General features: G+C 41.9%; 1 protein-coding gene across 1 annotated transcript in view; it reads right to left on the bottom strand.

Moving 5' to 3' along the window:
* Positions 1–20,071, bottom strand: part of KCNK13 (potassium two pore domain channel subfamily K member 13) — a 68,258-nt gene that overhangs the window by 15,983 nt on the left and 32,204 nt on the right. The gene's annotated exons all lie outside the window — the stretch shown is intronic.

Here is a 20,071-nt window from a genome sequence, read left to right as displayed (position 1 = left end):
GGGAGAAGAGAATGGCAATTTGGGATGAAGAGAATGGGAGAAGAGAGTGGCAATGGGGAGTGACGGGAAGGTGGAGAGCCAGCATAGGGGATGGGATTTCTCTTCTCCTGGAAGTCTGTCAGGCCTGCACCATGCTTGGCCTGGCAGCTTGCACATACACATACAGCCTTGGAGCAGACGGCCCAACTATTATCATTGCCCAAGGCCATGGGGGCCTCTTTCTTTTGCTTGCAAGTAACTAGCAATAGTTCTCAACTGCTACTTCTTATCGGTCTTCCTGAGGGAGTAGCCTGCCTGTCCCAAAAACAATGTCTCTTTCTCACTGTCCTTTCACATGCTGATATTATGGGAATGCAAGGGTGGGGGATTCTGGGTTGAGTCAAACTGTAACTTACAGGTATATACTGGAGGCCAGAGAGCCAAACCTCAGTTTCGGCTATCTGGCCATTGGGCTGACACAGTTCTGAATAAAGCTCTTGAACCTATCTGGAGGTCTTGTTACTGACTGGAGTACCAGACCCTTACAAAGTCTTACTACTACCAGTAGCTGTAATCATTACAGCAGCAGCAGCAGCAGCAGCAGCAGTAGTAGTAGTGGTGGTAGTAGTAGTAGTAGTAGTAATTGATAATAATACAATTCAAACAAATTTGCTTTTTGTCCTGTTGTCAGTCAATAGGCTGAATATTGTTCCATTTTCTTTCTGACTTTTAATTACTGGTATTTGAAAGCTGTTGGCACAGGCTCCCATAACCTTTTCTATTGGCCATGTACACCTGTGGCTTGTTTATGATGGTATACATTATTCTCAAATAAACCACATAATCCAGATCAATCTAACATCTGTCAAATTGAGAGATACTTCCCTCAGGGAGCTGGACCTCTTATTTTGGTCAACCTAGCTCAATATTTGAGCTAGCTCAATATTTGCACTGACAGCAGTTCTACAAGGCATCAAACAGAAGTCTGTTTCAGACCTTTAATGGTATGTTTTGAAGGTGCCAAGGACTGAATCTCAGGTGCTATACCATGGAGTTACATGATAAGAACATAAGAACATAAGAACTAGCCTGCTGGATCAGACCAGAGTCCATCTAGTCCAGCATTCTGCTACTCGCAGTGGCCCACCAGGTGCCTTTGGGAGCTCACATGCAGGATGTGAAAGCAATGGCCTTCTGCTGCTGCTGCTGCTCCTGAGCACCTGGTCTGCTAAGGCATTTGCAATCTGAGATCAAGGAGGATCAAGATTGGTAGCCATAGATTGACTTCTCCTCCATAAATCTGTCCAGGCCCTATGGCTTTCCAGATGTTTATGGACTATGATTCCATCAGCTCTGCCTACTGGCCATGAACATCTGGAGGGTCAGAGATTGGAGACCCCTGGTCTAGCCTGTCAGAGCAGGGATGAGCTGGTTCCTTTCTCTCTACCCTATCTGTGACAGGTCCCTCCTGGGGCTGCCTATCAGCCCATGAATGGCTGACCCAGAGGTCTACCAGGGAGGAAATTCCTGCCAGTTGGGCCAGGCTGACTTTTTGCAGACTCACCTCCTCTTCACTGGCCTCCTGGTTGTCTTTCATTATGCAACTCTGAATGCCGCTATGCTTGTCTTCTGAGGCCTCTGCTGAACCCCTGAAGATGCAGTGAGTTTGGTTTGGTACTCCTGAAGCCCCGTCAGTTGGCTTTCCCCTTGGGGGTGGCTACTGGAACTGGGGATAGGCCCTTCCACAGACACAGTTATTATACAATATTGTCCTTGAGATGCATCCATGCAGCCCTGGGACTCAGCCATCTATCTAATTTAGCTTTGAAGAATTTGTACTATAAAGCATGTCAGAATGTAACGGGGGCATCATGAAGTAACCAAATCCCAGGAAACTATTGTATGATTTGAATTTATTAAGTACTGCTAAGTGAATACAACAAATGGTATGATTTCCTCAAAAAGGATTAATATACAATAGACCAAGTACTGGAATATCACAACTATACTAATATGTTTATGCTGTTGATTTTTTTCTTTTCTTCTTCTTGTTATTATAAGCTAAATTCAAAATAAAGAGTTATAAAAATAATAATAACTGGGATATATATGTAATAGTTTCGTTGCATAATTATTTTCTGTACAATAATGCAGACTGCTGTATCCAGCTGGATATAAAAAGCCATTATAAACCCATTGTGTACTATTACAATGGAAATAGATTGTGTTATTGATTTCAGTACATAATAGAACCTGGATTCAGAAAACTTATGCTTTCAGACAGTTTTCTGTAGCCAATGGATCTGACACAGATCCTTTCGTTAGAAAAATGAAGCAACCCCCCCCCTCCCAAATCTGGATTGCGCTGTAAGCTACCATTTATACCAGGAGTTCCCAATATTGACAAATTAGTGGGCACCTTTAAAACACAGAGAACAGATAGTGGGCACTGTGTCGAAATGGCTGGTGGGAGGTGACCAATCACAAAATGGCTGCCCTGAAGTTTGACCCAATCACAAAATATGGGAAGATGAATCCAACTAGAAACTAACTGCCTCACCACAGGAGAAGGTTTGGCTTGGAACATCCTGACATTTTGTGGAACCTCAAAATGTCAAGATGTTTCAAGCCAAGCCTCCTCCTATGATACAGGCAGGTCTTTCTGAATGGGTGCTTCCTTCAGACAATGCTTCCTGAGCTTTTATGAACCACCTGTTAGAAAAGGCAATGTCTGGTGTATGCAGAAGGGAGACGATCCAGCAGGGGGCATTAAGAAGAAAGTTAGTCAGTACCTTTTCTTCTGTTACGTATAATTACTTGTCTGTTTCCAGATTGCTAATCTTAAGGCAATATCTTGTTTCTTCTTAGAAGTCTTCATCTCTGTCCCTCTCTTTAGGGTAGTGATGTAGCTAAGAACCTGCCTGTCTCTTCTCTTCACTATCAGTTCCTGAATAAAGCTTCAGTTCCCGAATGTTAGTTCCTGTATAAAGCTTTATCTACATTTTAATCAGATGGTGCAGCTCTGGTGTGTTAATTACTCTGCCAACACCATCTCCTACTATGGTGAAATGGCAGGGGAAAGCCAGGACTGGCTGTTGATTTGGGGAAGAGATGTTTTAAGGAAGTTCTAGCACTAACCACAGGCCTCAAAATAACTTGTGGTAAGAATGATGGTACATAAAACCTTCATAAACTCTGTGTCCTAGGACCCCCACCATAAAATAATTCTGGCAGACACCTTTTCAATAGTGTAATTAGTGACACGCTATGCATTATGGAAAGGGTATGTAGGAATCAACACTTTCTCAAGGAGAAATGGTGGCTGTGGATGAAGCAAAGTGAGCACAGCCCTAAGTCAGGTACAGTTCCACTGCAACATGAAGATCAGTCGCCCAGAGGAAAATACAACAGCCATACATGTTTCTACAAATCAAGCCACATGTTGATTCCTCTTCCACTTTATCCCTTGTGCTGTTGCCATCTGAGATGAGGGCAGAGAATCTTCCTTGGTGGAATGGATTTCCAGACCTAGGCTACTTCTGGTGTATGGCTAGCAATGGCATCCCACTGTTAAAAACCTTGTCCATGACAACATCCTTATGACTACAGAGGAATGTGTCTGGCAAGTTAAAATGTGATACTCTTACTCTCCCACAAGAATAAAATCTTACTGGCTCATAAAGATACAAATAATTTGAATAATTACTGAGTGACAGGGAAACTGCTAGCAAATATGCTATGGGTCGCAAGAAAGATTTTGACTACAGAACCAACGATGTATACTTTCAGTCCAGTAAGGTCAGAAAATTATTTTTTCATATAGTATAAAATGGATGAAACTGAGGGATGAGGCCATAGAGAGATGCATTTTTGTTCTGTTTGCTCTGCAGCCTCTTGCTGGAAAGATTAAGTAAGGGTTGTTCTAATTGGTGTCATGTCTAATGCCATTTTTCTAGCCCTTTACCTTAAGTGGACAAAATTCTCCTGCTAAATCTTCTCTGTGTCACACTCCGGATGGTTTCTGTTGGACATGTGTCAGAAAAAGAAAAGAAATATTTACACCCAAAGTCCCTGATCAGACAAAGCAAACCAAATGTAATTGTCTTCAGATAGATTTGCAAGAGGCTGCACTAAAACTGTCACTAGGAGCTGCCTTCTTGTAACCAACATCAGCTCATTGGATTTTTTCCAAATATGGGCGAAAAACAAATTCAGCATTTTTTCTGATACCCTTCAGGATACTTCTGTTATATGAAGTGTTGAAAGAGAAGTGCTTCTGAGTCCCTCTTGTCATGCTTCCACCGCACCATCTGAAGAAGCTGGTCATGAGCTCCAGATGTGGGGGCAATCAAGTATATTCTCATGCAGTAGACGTTCACATTACAGCAAAATTAGGAAGTGCAACTCATTCACGCGTCTATGGTATTCTTGGTACTTCTTGTACTGTTTAAAGCATCTCTTTGTTCATCATGGGACTTAGTCTGACACTAACTTCTACACCACACTTTAAGCATGCTAAGCCCCATTGACATGTCATTCACATCTCAGGGATTGCCTTGGACTTGGCTGGGGAGATCTGGGAGGTGAGTCTGGGCATACATTATACTTGGTTCTGCTGACACCAGCAGGGGCGTGGCTGTTTGGGTGGAGTTAGTGGGTGTCCCTGTGTTAGCGGCCCTGGGTGTGTGTTAGTGTTAGTGCATTAGTGCGTTAAGTGGCCCTGGGTGTCAAGCGAAATGGTTTGTCATGCTTGGTTTAAGAGATTGGTCTAAGATGAAGAGATGTTGGGGCAAATCCATGGACCCCAGAAGCGGGTTAGAAGAGTAGGTTAGATATCATTATCCCTTTTAGTATAATTTCTGTAGGCTAGATATCATTACCTCTTCTAGTACAATTTCTATCTCTATAAAATAATTGAGTAAGAGCCTGGCTGGGTGGTGACGACAAACTTCTAGCCAATCACCATGTACCGGTGAGGTACACGACAGCTCCAGTGCGAGCTACTTTGGGGGTTTGAACGCATTACTGTGATGGCTTCAACTGCTGGTATGATCAAATCTCTTAGAACTGGTTTCCACAGCAGCAGGGGCAGGCTGCTTTGGCAATAAAGTCAACAAAACGCTTTTTGCTTTTGGAAAGAAATGGATGTTCTTTTTTGTTAAGGAATTCTACACTATGAGAGGAAAGGAAGAATGCAAATTCTGGCTAACTATCGAAGCGAGCAGCATGCAAATATCCAATTAATTCGGGAACAATTCTTAACCCATCCACAGTTGTCTAGAGTCCATTTTCTTTGTTCATAAAATGGGCTTCACTGCCAGTCTTTTTATAAAAAAACAAAACAAAAAGGTAGTGTTGGCATAGGGAAAAACATTCATGAATGCCAGCTGGTGAACAAAAATATACAAATTTTGTAATCAATATTGCATGTGCAAAACCCAATTAATTGTAGACAGTGGTAAAAAAAATTCACATATACTCATTGAATTATCATACAATATATTCTTTTACTCTCCCTCGCAATAAAATGGATTTTGGATCTTGGGCATGCCACATACTTTCAGCCTCACTCTCTCCACCAGGCAAACTGGGGATAATTAAATATGCCAGCGTGGTGAAGAGGCTACAGTGCTGGATAAGAAACTGGGAATTCCAGGTTCGAATCTCCGCTCTTGCAGCCAGTCACATTTTCAGTCTAATCTAACTCATGGACTGCAAGGATAAAGTGGAGGAGGGGAGAATGATGCTGTAAGCATGGAGAAAAGTGAATTACTGATTGCTAAACACATAGAGTGGACTATTTTTATTGTTTCCGGGGGGGGAGGGGTAGGCTTTAAAAGACCCAGAAGTTGTTTAAAAAGCTGAAAAATACCAAAACCCCATGCCAGCTTTTGTGGCTTTTCCAAAAAAAAAAATCAGGTCTTTTAAAACCAAACCTGAAAAATTCTGAGCCACAGAGCCAAATGCAGGGATTGGCTGAGCCGACCCCTACACACAGCTCTGTCTGCTGGGCCCTGACAGTAGCTGAAAGAGTCAAACCATTTTTTGACATTTTTAGGCTTTGGCTATTCAGCTGTATCAGGATAGCATTGCTATTTTTCAGCTGGGAAAAAAACTGAAAAAGGTCAAAATGGCTTTTTTCAGGAGGTTTTCAGCTTGACTAAATCTGAATGCTCACCTCAATATATAACATCAGCTTAACTTACAAAGTTACAGTGGTTACACAAGTTAGTGTGATTGTGTCTGTGGAGCCCTCCGTTAACTGAAGGCATGCTATAAATGCTAAGCGTTCTTACTGTTAACACTGGGATTGTGTGTGGCCATACCCACTGGTATGAAGTACCAGACTCTTTTGGAGTCCTCCAAAGTCCTGATGGGGAAGCTGGTGGAAATCAGTACAACCTTATATATAAGTACTGGCAAGGTTTTTCTCTTCACAAACCAAGCACTGGTTGACACTAACTGGCAAGATTTTTTCTTTGGCAAGTTTTGTGCTTTGATCAGCTAGATGTTAGTTTCCCTCTGCTCTTCATGTCCAACACCTTTCCACAAAACATCAGGAAAACATTAAGGCAGCTGACAAAGTGCACTGTAACCCCCGAGATCACGGGAGTGTTATAATTCAATCTACTGGCCTGCAAGAAATAGGCACTGAAATTCATTGGAGACCTAGCCCTGCTGAGCTACTTGTTCTGTGTTTTCATCCCTGTGGCTTTCTCAGTCCAGAGCACACATTTATCCTGCTTGTTGCCTGTAGCAACACCTAGGTGAATTTGCCTACTGCAATGCTACACAGCAGCGGGTGGCTTTGCCAAAGTAGGTAGTGCAAAAAGCATGCCAAAAGAGCTCAATGTTCTCAACTTCTCTGCCACCAGAGATGAAATAATTCCCCCATCCCACCCGTCCCCACACAGCAACTGATCCTTAATCAAGCAAAGAAGTTAAGCACAGCATGCAAATATCCAATTAATGTGGGAACAATTCTTCATTAGCTATTCCAGTGAAGGACAGCGATTTGAAACGTAACAAGTGGAAGACACTGAAAAATCGGTGGTGTCTTGTGCCATGCATTCTATAAAGCAGGATGAAAGTTGACTTGTTCCCTGGGGGGAAGCTAGACTTTCCCGTTGAGAAAAATTCATATCCTTCTCTTGAAGATGATGGATTTTGAAGTATGCAACTCTACTTTGGATGGTACTGTTGGTGTGACAAAAATAAAGGAAAGCAACAAAAGGAAAGCAAAAACCAAAACCAAACAACTGAAGAAAAAGAAGACGGGGAAGCAAGGTCAGTTAACATGATGTCTCAACCGTAAACATGGCAGAACATCTTGGTAATACAGGCCCTGAGGAATAGGGCCAGATCCCACAGGGCCCAGGTCTTATTCAACAGTGTTCCAACAGGCCGGTGTTACCCAAGGTAGAGACACAGTCTCTCAGTATAGTGGGGAAATTAGTTTAGAACAGACTGCTGTTAAAATGTTGCAAGAGGCTTGGGTAGGAGATCTTTTAATACCTGTGTACACAGGGAGAAACTCTCAGAAGAAAATCCACAGAGAGGAATGTGATACAAATTTGATAATCTTTATTGTAAGGAGAAGGGGTTACACAAGCATCTGATTCAATTCAGCAAACACCCACACAGAGTTCCTAAGATATAGATAGGTTGGAAAAATAGATTTTGGAATAGAAATGAGGCAGTTGGGTGATACAACCTGATAGTGAAGTGAAGATCAAGGGTTCAGAGCCAAACGGCCAGCATTTGGTTCTGGGGGTTGTTGCACACCTGGGAACAACAGCAAAGACGGAGAGATGTCAATGTGCTGAACAAGGTTTTTGGGGGTGGGCATAGGCTTTTATGGTAAAGATTCAACTTTTGGAGTGGCAGGACTACTTCTAGGGGCTGGTGGGTCGGCCTTTGGGAGGGTTCTGGGTGGATGTTGTTGAGAAAAAAAATGGAGTTCTGTGAAGTAGTCACAAGACATTACATACAAGAGGGAAAATTTTTGGGTTACGACAATCAGGAAGGGAATGACATCAGCAATTGTATTGTGGCTGAAATGAGTATTGTATTCAGCTAGGATACTGTATCTTTTTGGGAACACTTTCTTCTGTGAAGCTGTGAAAATATGCTGACATGACATGCAAGCTGTGAGAACCGGAAAACCATACCTTAGGCCTCTCTGCAGAGCCAATGTCACTTTACTAGTCTAGTATGTGGGCAAGGAGACCTGAGAAGCACCCCACACAGACACTATGCCAGAGTGGTATGGTAACAGCGGGGCCAGAGTCAAAAAGGCTCCGACTCTGACTGACAAGATTGGGCTAGTGTAACCCCTGTGTAAGAATGGGATGACCCAGAAAGGGTGGCGTCTGAAAAGAAGCAGAATGTTGCAGAACTCATGAGGTTGGAAGAAACAAGGCTACCAGGCTGGGACCTTGATTGATTTTATTAAGCCCTTAACACCTTGTTTAAAGTAACTGCAATGTTGTTGGGAACTAGTGGGAAGGGAGGGGTTTGTTTGTTTGTTTTTGCTATATTGTAAATGTTAGAATTTATTGTTTCAGGGTTTTTGTGTATGTAAATGGTGAGAGTTTTCTGGGAACATTCATCATCTTGAATCTCGTTCACCAAGCCTCTGAAGTCTTCAAAAACCAACCACCAGCAAAGAAGAATTGGACTTGGCAATATCAGTAGACAGTAAATATAAGGACTTGAAAATGCAAACTTAACAGGACTGTAAAGTGTAAATGTTAAATGTTTTAAAAGTGTTATTTGTTAAGAGAAGTAAACTTTGTTTTAAATTTAGTTCTTTGCAACTCCTTCCAAGTACTGCCCAACAGAACCCACAGAAAGAGGTTACACTAGCATGGGCCATACAGCTCAGCTCTGATTAAGGACAGCCAGATGTCTCTAGAGTTGGTTTTTACCAGTTGAGCATAATGCCCTCTGGGGGGTATATCAGGAGAGGCTGCCCACTGGTATGACAGTTCCAGATGATTTAGGGCTTTGAAGGTCAATGCCAAAACCTTGAACCTGATTTGGTGCTCAACTGAGAGGCAGTGCAGCTGGGAGAGCACTGGTTGTATGTGCGGTCTCAATGATGTCACCGTAAGGACACTTTCAAAGAGCTCAAAGAAGTCTCAAGCCAAGTCAAGAACCTTTAATGGCATACAATCAACTAAAAGAGAACACACATGCTACGGTAACCAAACATAAACTTACAGTAACCAAATAAGTCTTTCGAGCACAAAGAGGTCTTTAACTTGCACCAAGGGGTAAGTAAGGGCACAGACATGACAAAAATATCCATCTGTTTTTAACAGTTAATTTGCAAGGGCCCAGGCACAAATCCAGCTGGGACCATATGGGAAGGAGAGACAGGATGAACCCTCTAACCCCTGCTTGGTATTACTAATTGAAACGGAACTCCCTGTTTTGTTATTAGTATATTCAAGGGGGGGAAATGGCTGTTCTTGATACAACTTTGGGAAAGTAAATACACGTGGCTAGGGGAGTATTTAGTATAAACTGAGATTAAGGGCTTACTGATAGTCAGAATAGTTGCAACGGTTAGGCTAGGATCTGGGACAGCCAGGTTTGAATCCCCACCCTGCCATGGAAGTTTGATGGGTAATCTTGGGCCAGTCACACCTTCACAGACCCAATCTCCTTCACAGGGTTGTGAGGATAAAACAGAGAATGTAAGAATGATGTAGTAAGTTGCTTTGGGTCTGCACTGGGGAGAAAAGAGAGGTATATCTATACAACTAAATAGAATATACATGTGGATGTGATCTGGGCCCTACATTTCCTGGATTGCCATTCACATATGCAAACAAATACACTTGCAAAAGATTTCAATTTACAGTTTACTCTACAGTAGGGCAGGGGATTGTGACCTTATGAGAATTCACTCTACCTAAACTGTAACTTGGGAACAGTTCTTCAAGCTTCTGTGCTGCCTGGCTTCTGAAACATGAGGATTCTCATTTCTCCAAAGAGTTCAAGGTAATATACATGTTACCTAAGGTATGGTTTTCCACACTCACTTTCTAAAAATACTTGATGGGCACCACAAAAGGTGTTGATGGGTGCAATGGCATCCACAGGCTCCATACTAGAGACCCCCAAGTTACACCCACTGGAGAATTTATATAAAAAGAAAGAATTTCTTTTGGAAGAATACAACTTCCTTTCTTCCTCCCTCTGAAGTCCAAATTCCCCCTGAAATAATGCAAACCTGTGCACAGTATGTCTAAACCCATTGATTCCACATAAGGTTTGCAGACTTAGCTGTGTCTTCCATTTTCTAGTGGATACAATCAAAATGATGTATCCCCAACTCATGTTCTCAGAGACGTTCTCCTCCCCCTTGTTAATTTGAACTTTGGACTTCCAATACTAACATACTGTCTAGCATCATTAAAAGGACATTAACAAAATCTGCTGGCATTTCATTAAAACATGAGAAATGTTCTCACCAGAAAATATTCTGCCTAGAAAGCATTTCTGAATATTTTCTCCTCTGCTGCCCTTTCTCCACTTGCCTTCCAGCCTCCTTTCAACCCTGCTTTTTACGCTTCATTGAACTACATCAGCCTTGTCTGCACAGCATCTAAGTGCATAGCATGCCCCCCCCCCCCCCACACACACTCATAAGGACTACACTCTAGTTGGAGAATGGAGAACACGAACAGGTAGGGAAAATGCAGCATAAGTTTCACACACAAATTAGAAATCAACATGACGAAGACAAGGACAGTGAGTCAGTGTAGTGTAGTAGTTAGAGGGTCGGATGAGGACATGAGAGATCAAGGCTCAAATCCCCACTTTGCAGTGGGAGCTTGCTGGGGAATAGTCACACACACCTTCAACCTCACCTACCTCACAGGCTGGGGGGGAGGGGATTAAAATGCCACTTTGTGTCCCTACTGGAGAAAAACGAAAAGGAGGAGGGGGAGGAGGAGTTTGGATTTATATCCCACCTTTCCCTCCTGCAATGAGACTCAAGGTGGCTTACAAGCTCCTTTCCCTTCCTCTCCCCACAACAGACACCTTGTGGGATAGGTGAGTCTGAGAGAGTTCTGAGAGAAAACTGAGACTAGCCCAAGGTCACCCAGAAGGAATGTAGGAGTGTGGAAAATTCATCTGGTTCACCAGATAAGCCTGTGCCACTCAGGTGGAGGAGTGGGGAATCAAACCCAGTTCTCCATATTAAAATCCACCTGCTCTTAAGCACAGAAAGGAAACTATGCCCCTCCATCTCTCTGCCTACTGAGCATCCACATCTGAAACTTTATAGAGAGCAACTCCAAAATAGACCCTCTTCTCATCAAATTTTACAGAACAATTTAAAAAGATTAATGTGGAGTAAAAGATTGATTTAAAATTTGCCCCAAAATAAGTGATCACACATACCAAAGTTTTAACCCCATATACTGCCCTCAGAGGAAGGAAGGACCCAATGCTTTGCCGTTATGTCTATACTTTACCAGGCTACCCTCCCTGGCTAGAATACAGTTTGGGTGGTAAACATCCTCTGTGTATGTGTGTTTGTTAAGTGCCATCAAGTTGCTTCCAACTCATGGCGACCCATGAATCAATATCCTCCAAAATGTTCTATCATTGGCCCCTTCCGCACATGCAGAATAATGAACTTTAATTTTTTTTATTGTATAGTATAGTTATATAACAGATACGTGGCCGTCGAAGCCAAGCCCACGCTGTCCTCCGACCCCTAGAGGTCGGAGGGCAGCGTGGGCGGGGCTTCGAAGGCCAGCAGGCCGACGATGGGGACATGGTGAGTGGGACGGGGAGGGGGGAAGAGGCGGCTCCATGCGGAGCCGCCTGCCGCCTGCCGGCCTCTCCAGAGGCCGTCTGCATGCTTGCATGCGAACGGCCTCCGCCTCCACGCCGGCAGAATTCTTGCCGGCGTGGAGATGACCTTTGTTAAACCCGGCTTCTCTCATCCATTTCTCAACTCATCCATTTCTCAAAAGTTAACCAAATCTTCATAATGTCTCTTAGTTTTTCTTGCCATAACATATTTTTTGACATCATCTCAAAAATTTCTAACTGTATTTGTTCCCAAACATATTCCAACCATTTTGAGATTGTCCATTTCTTTTTATCTTTCCATCCTAATGCGATCACCATGTGTGCAGCTCTAATCATAATTTTGTACATTGGTCCATAACTTCTATTCACCTTTTTATCTTCAATTAGACCTACCATTAATAAATTATTCTTTTAATTTTTACTAATTTTTCTATATCCTTCAAAATATTTTCCCAAAACTTTTTTACCTCCTTACATTCAATCCACATGTGGGTGTAGTATGCTCCCAGTTCACCACAATACCAACATCTTGGGCATAAATCCTTAATCATATAGGCTAGCTGTATTAGGGTTCTATACCATTTGAAAATTATCTTTCTCTCCAGTTCTGCATATTTTTCTAACTTTATCTTATTCATGCTATCTATAATTCTTTCTATTTTTTCGTTATCAAAAAGTTCTTCCTTCTCCCATTTTTGTTTCAACATTCTCGTCATAAATTCCTTATCTTCCATCATATAGTTATATACTGATCCAAATATCTTTCCTTGTAATTTTTCATGACTTTTCAGCCATTGTGTCATAATACATTCACCTTTTATTCTGTAATTCTTTAATCTTTCCCAAATCCCTCTTAATACCAACCAATTCTCCTTCCCTCCCAGAATATGCACTTTCAATCCACTGCCAGTCCACTTTGCAGCTGGATTTTACTGTGCGGAATAGCAAAATCCACTTGCAAACCATTGTGAAAGTGGATTGAATGTGCATTATTCTGCATGTGCGGAAAGGGCCAGCTTTGCCCTTGCAAACTGAGGGCTGTGGCTTTTTTATTCAGTAAGTTCATCTCATGTTGGGTCTTCCTCTTTTCCTTCTGCCTTCAACCTTTCCTAGCATCATTTTCAATCTAATGCCTTCTATGCTGCTCTATGGCAGATATCAACAAATTGATAAACAGAGGAGGCTATGTCCATGCAATATGGGTCAGGTGGAGACACTCGATCATACCCTCTTTCATTGTGTAAGGTTTGCAAAAATCAGAATGTCACAATCTGCACTTATCCCATTTCTGTATAACAATCTAACTGATGCTCTTAAGATACCTATGCTTTTGAACAACATGGATCCCACAGTGTGTGAGAATGTAGCAAAATTTCTGCTAACAATAATAGACGTAAGTCTAGATGAATACCAACCAATGTCTATGTATTATGACCACATATAGCCAGCAGTAATTTTGCTAGCTTCTGACAGTATCCGATGACGTTTAAGTGAGTTAACTTAGCTGAAGGAATGTCCTATAGTTACAGAAGGACCATGTATATATTTTAGTATTTAGTATTTTAGTACCAGCGTCTATAATTGTGAGCAATAATGGGCAAATTTTGTATGCTGATTTTGTATGTTTATTTTATGCCAATAAAGGCTTGTGACTGACTGATTACCTTTTCCACTGACTCTTGTCTTCTCATTAGGTGACCACAGTATGATAGCCTCAGTTTTGTCATTTTAGGTTCTAGGGACAGTTCGGGTTTGATTTGATCTAGAACTTTTTTTATTGGCAATCCATGGTATCCACAACACTCTCCTCCAACACCACATTTCAAGAAAATTTACTTTCTTTCTGGCAGCTTTTGTTCAGCTTTCACACCCATACAGAGTAATGGGGCATTCCCTATTACGAAGTATGGGTACAATGATATAATTTACCAACTTCTCCTTAAAAGGCTATATCAAATGATTTCAATTTCATTTCAGGTTTAGTTCTCCTACGTAGACACACTCACAACTTGTGTTTGACTTGCAAAATGCAGTAATTTTCTTCGTTTTTACTGAGTTAAATCCAACGGACTTGAATTCTCACACTGAAATCTCCTATGACAGAACATCCTGGGCAAAGCAGGAGTTTTGTTGTTGTTTGTGGTGAACCAGAACAAAATAATAAGATTTCACATTGCAATCATGCAAGAAAGGACAAAGCATAATACGAAGTGAACTGCGGTGTTCTTGAATCTCATAAATTAGGGAAATAAAGTCAACCTAAACAACAACAAAAATCATTTTTTTTAAAAAAATTACTGTTTAAGAGCTTGCACATGCTTTTCTTAAGGGTCTGTATTTCTGCCAATATGACATGAAAACAGTGGAGTAAGTTTTATCTCTAATTCTTATCTCATTTCTGCACTGGCAGAGGGCAGCAACAATTCTTATCTCATTTCATGCACTGGCAGAGGGCAGCAACAGCAGAGGCAAAACACTGTCAGGAAGAGTTAATTTCCTCTAACTGCTGTATAACCACTAAGAACAATGATCGTAAATTATTTGGTAGCATATGGGATATTAATTAAAAGGACCCTAAAGGAAGCATTATATCATCTCCACAGGTACAGTTTATACCAGAAACAGATGCCATCCAAACAAAATATTTCCACAAATCCTAGAAGGGGGAAATGAGTACAGTGCAGCCTATTATCTCTCTCTTTATCAACACAGCTTCATATTTCCTTCAAGGTGCTGATGCTTACCTTCAAAACCTGGGGCCTTTCTTGCGTCCCAGTTTCCTGGGATCCAAGGTAGGCCTAAAACGTTTTAAATAAGCTGAAACTTTCTGGAAATGTAGCACACCCTATCAAGAACAGCAATGAATGCACAAATTGTGACAGATCAATGCATTAAAATAAACATTCTTCAAACCAGTAGCGATCTAAGAATCTTCTCCATTCAGAAGCATTCAATATCACTCCAACTCAATACCACATAGTGTTATGTTAAGCAGTGTACATTCTTTTAAATCTATTCAAATCAGTGGGAAAGCCAGCATGGTACTGAAATTAAGAGCAGCAGATTCTAAACTGGAGGCCCAGGTTTGATTCCTCACTCCTCCTTGTGAAGCTTGTTGGGTGTTCTTGGGCCAGTCACAGTTCTCTCCCTACTCTCCCAGCTCCATCTACCTCATAAGTGCCTGATGTGGGGAGAGGAAGGGATTGTGATTGTAAGCTGCTTAGAGACTCCTTGCAGTAGAGAAAAGCAGGATATAAAAACTAACTCTTCTTCTTAAGAAGGATGCAACTCCGCTCATGATTGCACTGAAGCTGTTGTTTTCTATATTTTTTTGTTATGAATGATTTCCTTCTTTAAAAAATATATATTACTAATTTTACCTGAAGTTATTTAAAAGCTCTGGCCAAACCCTGCCAGACCTCCGACCCATTTAGTCCTATTCTGCTCTTAGGTTGTACTTCCAGAGTGGGTGGACTATGAGTTTGGAAACCTCTGCCAAAATTATAAGAGTCACATTGACTTCACATTGGTCACTGGTGTGTTCAGTATGCATTGATATGTAGCCATTTTTATCATGGCCTTAACTACACTGTTATATAAAAACAATATCTTAGGCTCGTTCCGCACATACAGAATAATGCACTTTCAAACTGCTTTCAGCACTCTTTGAAGCTGTGCGGAATAGCAAAATCCACTTGCAAACAGTTGTGAAAGTGGTTTGAAAACGTGTTATTTTCAGTGTGCGAAAGGGGCCTAACACATTAGCTGGAAAATCTGGATCCAAAGGATTAGCTTTGACAACTTCAGAGAACTACTCTGTGAACCGGCTCAACTGATGTAGTGCTAGCTTCTAGGCCCAGGAATTGAACATCATGACCCTTGTGGGCTTAAATTTCACTGATGTTGTCAGGACTGGTCTCTTGGCTAGGCAAATAAGAAGAAAAGATGGCCATAAAACAGTAATGTCCCAAAACTGATATTGCACAAAGTTGGATGCACAATCCAACAATTCACTGCGCTGTTTTATATACTATATACTAGTCTTCATTGTACTGTTTTCTTTCAACCTTGGTCTCAACAAGAAAGGTGGACTAAGTAAATGAGTAAATAATTGAATAGTTAATAACTTAAATAGAGGCTTAGATCAAGGAAGTATCAAGTGACTGAATATGAATCCAAGTAAGACACAGCTGATACTGGCTGTAAGGGCTACTGCTTTTAATGGGATTGTGCTTCCTACTATTGAGGGTGTGCAGGCTTCACTGAAAGACTTGCTGGATCCAGTTTTACGGCTGGAGAAACGGGCCCACAACAGCGAAAAATGCTTTTTTCCAATCGTTATCTAGTTAATATCTGGCTCCCTGTTGGCAGACCCCCAATCGGGATACCCTAATCCATGCTTCAGTAACCTCACGGCTAGATTACTGTAACATACTCTGTCAGGGACTTGCCTTGAAGATGATCTGGAAACTGCAGATTATACAAAATGAAGCAGCCTATTATCTGGGGCTAACCACTAGGGCCATATTATTCCTATCCTGATGTTTCTTCAATGGCTGCCAATTATTTTCCTGGTCCAAGATACTGGAGCTTACCTTTAAAGCTGTTCATGACCTAAGACCAACATCTGTGCTTCAGTCTTCCCAGCAGGTCTACTGTTCGGTACTCCCCTTGCCCAAGGAAAATTTGGCAACAGCCTAAGCTTGTGGCTTTTCAGTAGCTGCCCCATATCTCTGTCAGAGCCTCCCAGAATTGGTCAGGGGGCTCTTACTCTTCTGGCTTTCTGATGAAGCTGCAAAACAGGAGCTGCTTTTACAATGCTGTTGCTTGGGTCTTGAGATTCCCAGGAGAAAAATGGGCATTTGAATATTTTCAAATAAATAAGAACAAGCAAGGTAAAGAATTGAGGAAATGCATTACAATAACTACAGAATTGTCCCCTGTGTGACACACTCCAGATTGAACACCTGTGTGACACACCTTGGAAGCCAAGCAGTGTGTTCTCTCTAGCAGCTTCTGGTTTCAAAACACAAGCTTGTGACTGCTTTAAAAAGCCATTAAAATGCTTCCCGGGCCTGTTTTGCAGATTTGCAGGTCCAAATTTGTGGGCCATGTTCAGCTTAAATTAGACAGACTGATATTCATTATGTATTCCTTCTGCCAAAAGAAAGAAAGAAGAGGAGGAGGAGCTTGGATTTATACCCCATCTTTCTCCCCTATAAGGAGACTCAAGGTGACTTACAAGCTCCTTTCCCTTCCCCTCCCCACAACAGGCACCTTATGAGGTAGGTGGGGCTGAGAGAGTTCTGAAGAACTGTGACTAGCCCAAGGTCACCCAGCAGGAATGTTGGAGTGCGGAAAATTCATCTGGTTCACCGGATAAGCCTGTACCACTCAGGTGGAGGAGTGGGGAATCAAACCTGGTTCTCCAGATTAGAATCCACCTCCCCTTAACCACTATACCACACTGGTTTTCCTGCAACAGCTCATGGACCCATTCTGCACAGGTCACAAAACATGGGTGCAGGATGCTATATATGCTGTTTTTTGGGGGGAGGACTTCACATAGGTCCAGCCCCCAAAATGAGTCTGCCCTGTTTTATTTCCTCTAACCTGTTTTTTTTAACTGCTAAACAAGCAATCCCTTTGAAAAATCCCAGTTGAAGTGGCTCCTGGGCCAGGCAGGAGGAGATTTATTTCCCTCTCCTCCACCACATCCTCCATGGTCAGGGAGAAGCCACCTGCTTTTTAAGCCCCTTTTCCTTTTTTTATTTTGCGGCTTGCAGCTGCGTAGCTACGCAGGTGCAGCCAGTCATATCGTGGGACATGGATATGGCTGTGGGGATTCCTTTCAGACTGCCTGCATAGCTGCACATGTGTTGGGTTGCAGGACAATAAAAAAAAACAAGAGAAGCCTCTCCAAACGAAGGCGTGACAGCAACCTAGATTGTTTCCATGGCCTCCAATTGTGAGCACAGCCTGCACAGAACACACATGAACAGGAAAACAGGTTCCTTTATCACAACTGCAACTCATTATACATTTGCTGTGAGGAAGGCCGTAGGCGCTCTAGAATTATGCAGAGATTTGATGGAAAAACTGAGTGTTTGGGATGATGGCATATGACATTGCTCTCTTCTGCTGCCCCCCGGGGATATCTGACAACAGATTCTACAAATTCTGTTTATGTCTACTCAACACTATATCAATCATACTAGGAAATCTGGAATCAGGGTACCATGGAAGAAAGGAAAAATTACAGTCATGATATTTGGTGGCTTATGAATCATGGTATGATCAAATTTCTTAGAACTGGTTTCCACAGCAGCAGGGGCAGGCTGCTTTGGCAATAAAGTCAACAAAAGGCTTTTTTGCTTTTAGAAAGAAGTGGATGTTCTTTTTTGTTAAGAAACTCTACACTACGAGAGGAAAGGAAGAATGCAAGTTATGGCTGACTATCGAAGCTAGGACGGAGAGAGATGCTGAGAGCATATCTTGCCCTCGTGGAGGTTAGACAAAGAAACAGAAAGACAAGGAGAAGGAAGGAAGTCTCTGAGAGTAAACAAAGCAGCACAACAGACAAGAGGAAGGATAGAGAGGAAACCAATCAAAGCACCTTACTAGATCTCCTGTTTTGTTTGACACGAAGAGACACTGTAAAGTCCTTCTCTTCCAAGAACTCTGGCCTGGGAATGCTGACGGTCTCCAACATCCATGGTTTGTTCCTTGCACCAAAACATAATTTCATACTTGTACCTCAGGGGGTAACCTTCAAACAGCAACATGTTAGATCATTTAGCTCAGTGGCTCTCAACCTTCCTAATGCCGTGACCCTTTAATAGAGTTCCTCATGTTGTGGTGACCCCCAACCCTAACATTTGTCCATGTTACAGATGGAGAACATTGATGCAGAGAGTCTTAGGCGATCCCTGTGAAAGGGTCATTCGACCCCCAGGTTGAGAACCACTGATTAGCTTAACATGCAGGGATGGTTCTTTGTCCTAAGAATCAAAGCGAGAACCTGAGGAACAGACAGTGCTGATGAGGTTCACCTTGCTACCGAAGTGTCTGGCCAAATACAGACATTCTCTGTCCTTTGATCCCAGAACACCAATATCTACACAGGTACCTATTGCAGATTTTTTGGAACTCAAAAAGGTGTATTTATTTTGGATACATTCATCCTGCTTTTCTCCACTGAGTGGAGACTCAAGGCAGAATATACAATGTACAAAACCTACCGGCCATACATAATTACATACAAAAATACAACAGATTTACTTTGCAGTTACAAACTATTCCAGCAAGGAAGGAAAGAGAACAGAGCAGGCAGTAAAATCTCTATCCCTGAAAGCAACAGTCTCCAAAAACACACTCCTGTTGACTGCCCCTGAATTACAGTTTGTAACTGGGATGCAGTTACATGCAGAAGGATTTCCAGTCAAAGAGTGTGACTTTCTCATCTCTCCCTTCCAAAATAATCCCCAGAAAATGCCACTTCTTCAGGATAACAGAGTGGACCTGACCTTTATCCAAATTTTCCATAAAAAATATTATTAAAATATTTATATCCAATATTTCCTTTTAGCTCAGTTTGAAGCCTTTCCCCAACTTAATTGGCTTTTTTGTTGTGGGAAGAGCCACTAAAATTAGAGGAAAGCTCCTTGGGCTAAAGGAAGGCTCCATGGAGGATGGTTGGATTTGCCTACATGGACCCTCTTCAGTAGCATTTGGAGGCATTTTGGGCTTCAGTTGGAGGGGGAGACAAGTCATGCTCTGTGATCATGCTCAGACATCCATCCACACATGGAAATGTTCTGTTGGATCCAAGCCAACACCTACGCTTTTAAGATTCGTTCCAGGCTCTAGCTTTTTCCATTCTCCTCCTCCTTACGCTGTTACATCCTGACAGGCCAAGGAGAATCAAATCTCGATTGCTTCCGTAATGAGATTCCTTTGAGTGAGTCCAGGAACCAAAAGTATGGCTGATATTAAGCCTTCATTCAGTTAAAAAAAAAAAAAAAAAAAAAAAAAAAAATAATCCTGAAATAACTGCCACATCTGTCATGAAACTCTAAAACCCTTCCGGGGGAAAACCCCACCAAATTTGAACAAAATTAGACATTTTTATTGTCCCAAGAACCAAAACAAGGCACTTAAATTAACAAACAGGTACACTTTTATAGCAATCTTTTGGGATACAACTAAAGCCCTACCTAAACCTTGGATTAACTCCAGTACTGCTCTCTCT

Source organism: Sphaerodactylus townsendi, linkage group LG02, assembly GCF_021028975.2.
Source record: "Sphaerodactylus townsendi isolate TG3544 linkage group LG02, MPM_Stown_v2.3, whole genome shotgun sequence".
Lineage (NCBI taxonomy): Eukaryota > Metazoa > Chordata > Lepidosauria > Squamata > Sphaerodactylidae > Sphaerodactylus > Sphaerodactylus townsendi.
Note: the sequence above shows the minus strand (reverse complement) of the source record. Positions and strands in the feature narration are given on the sequence as shown.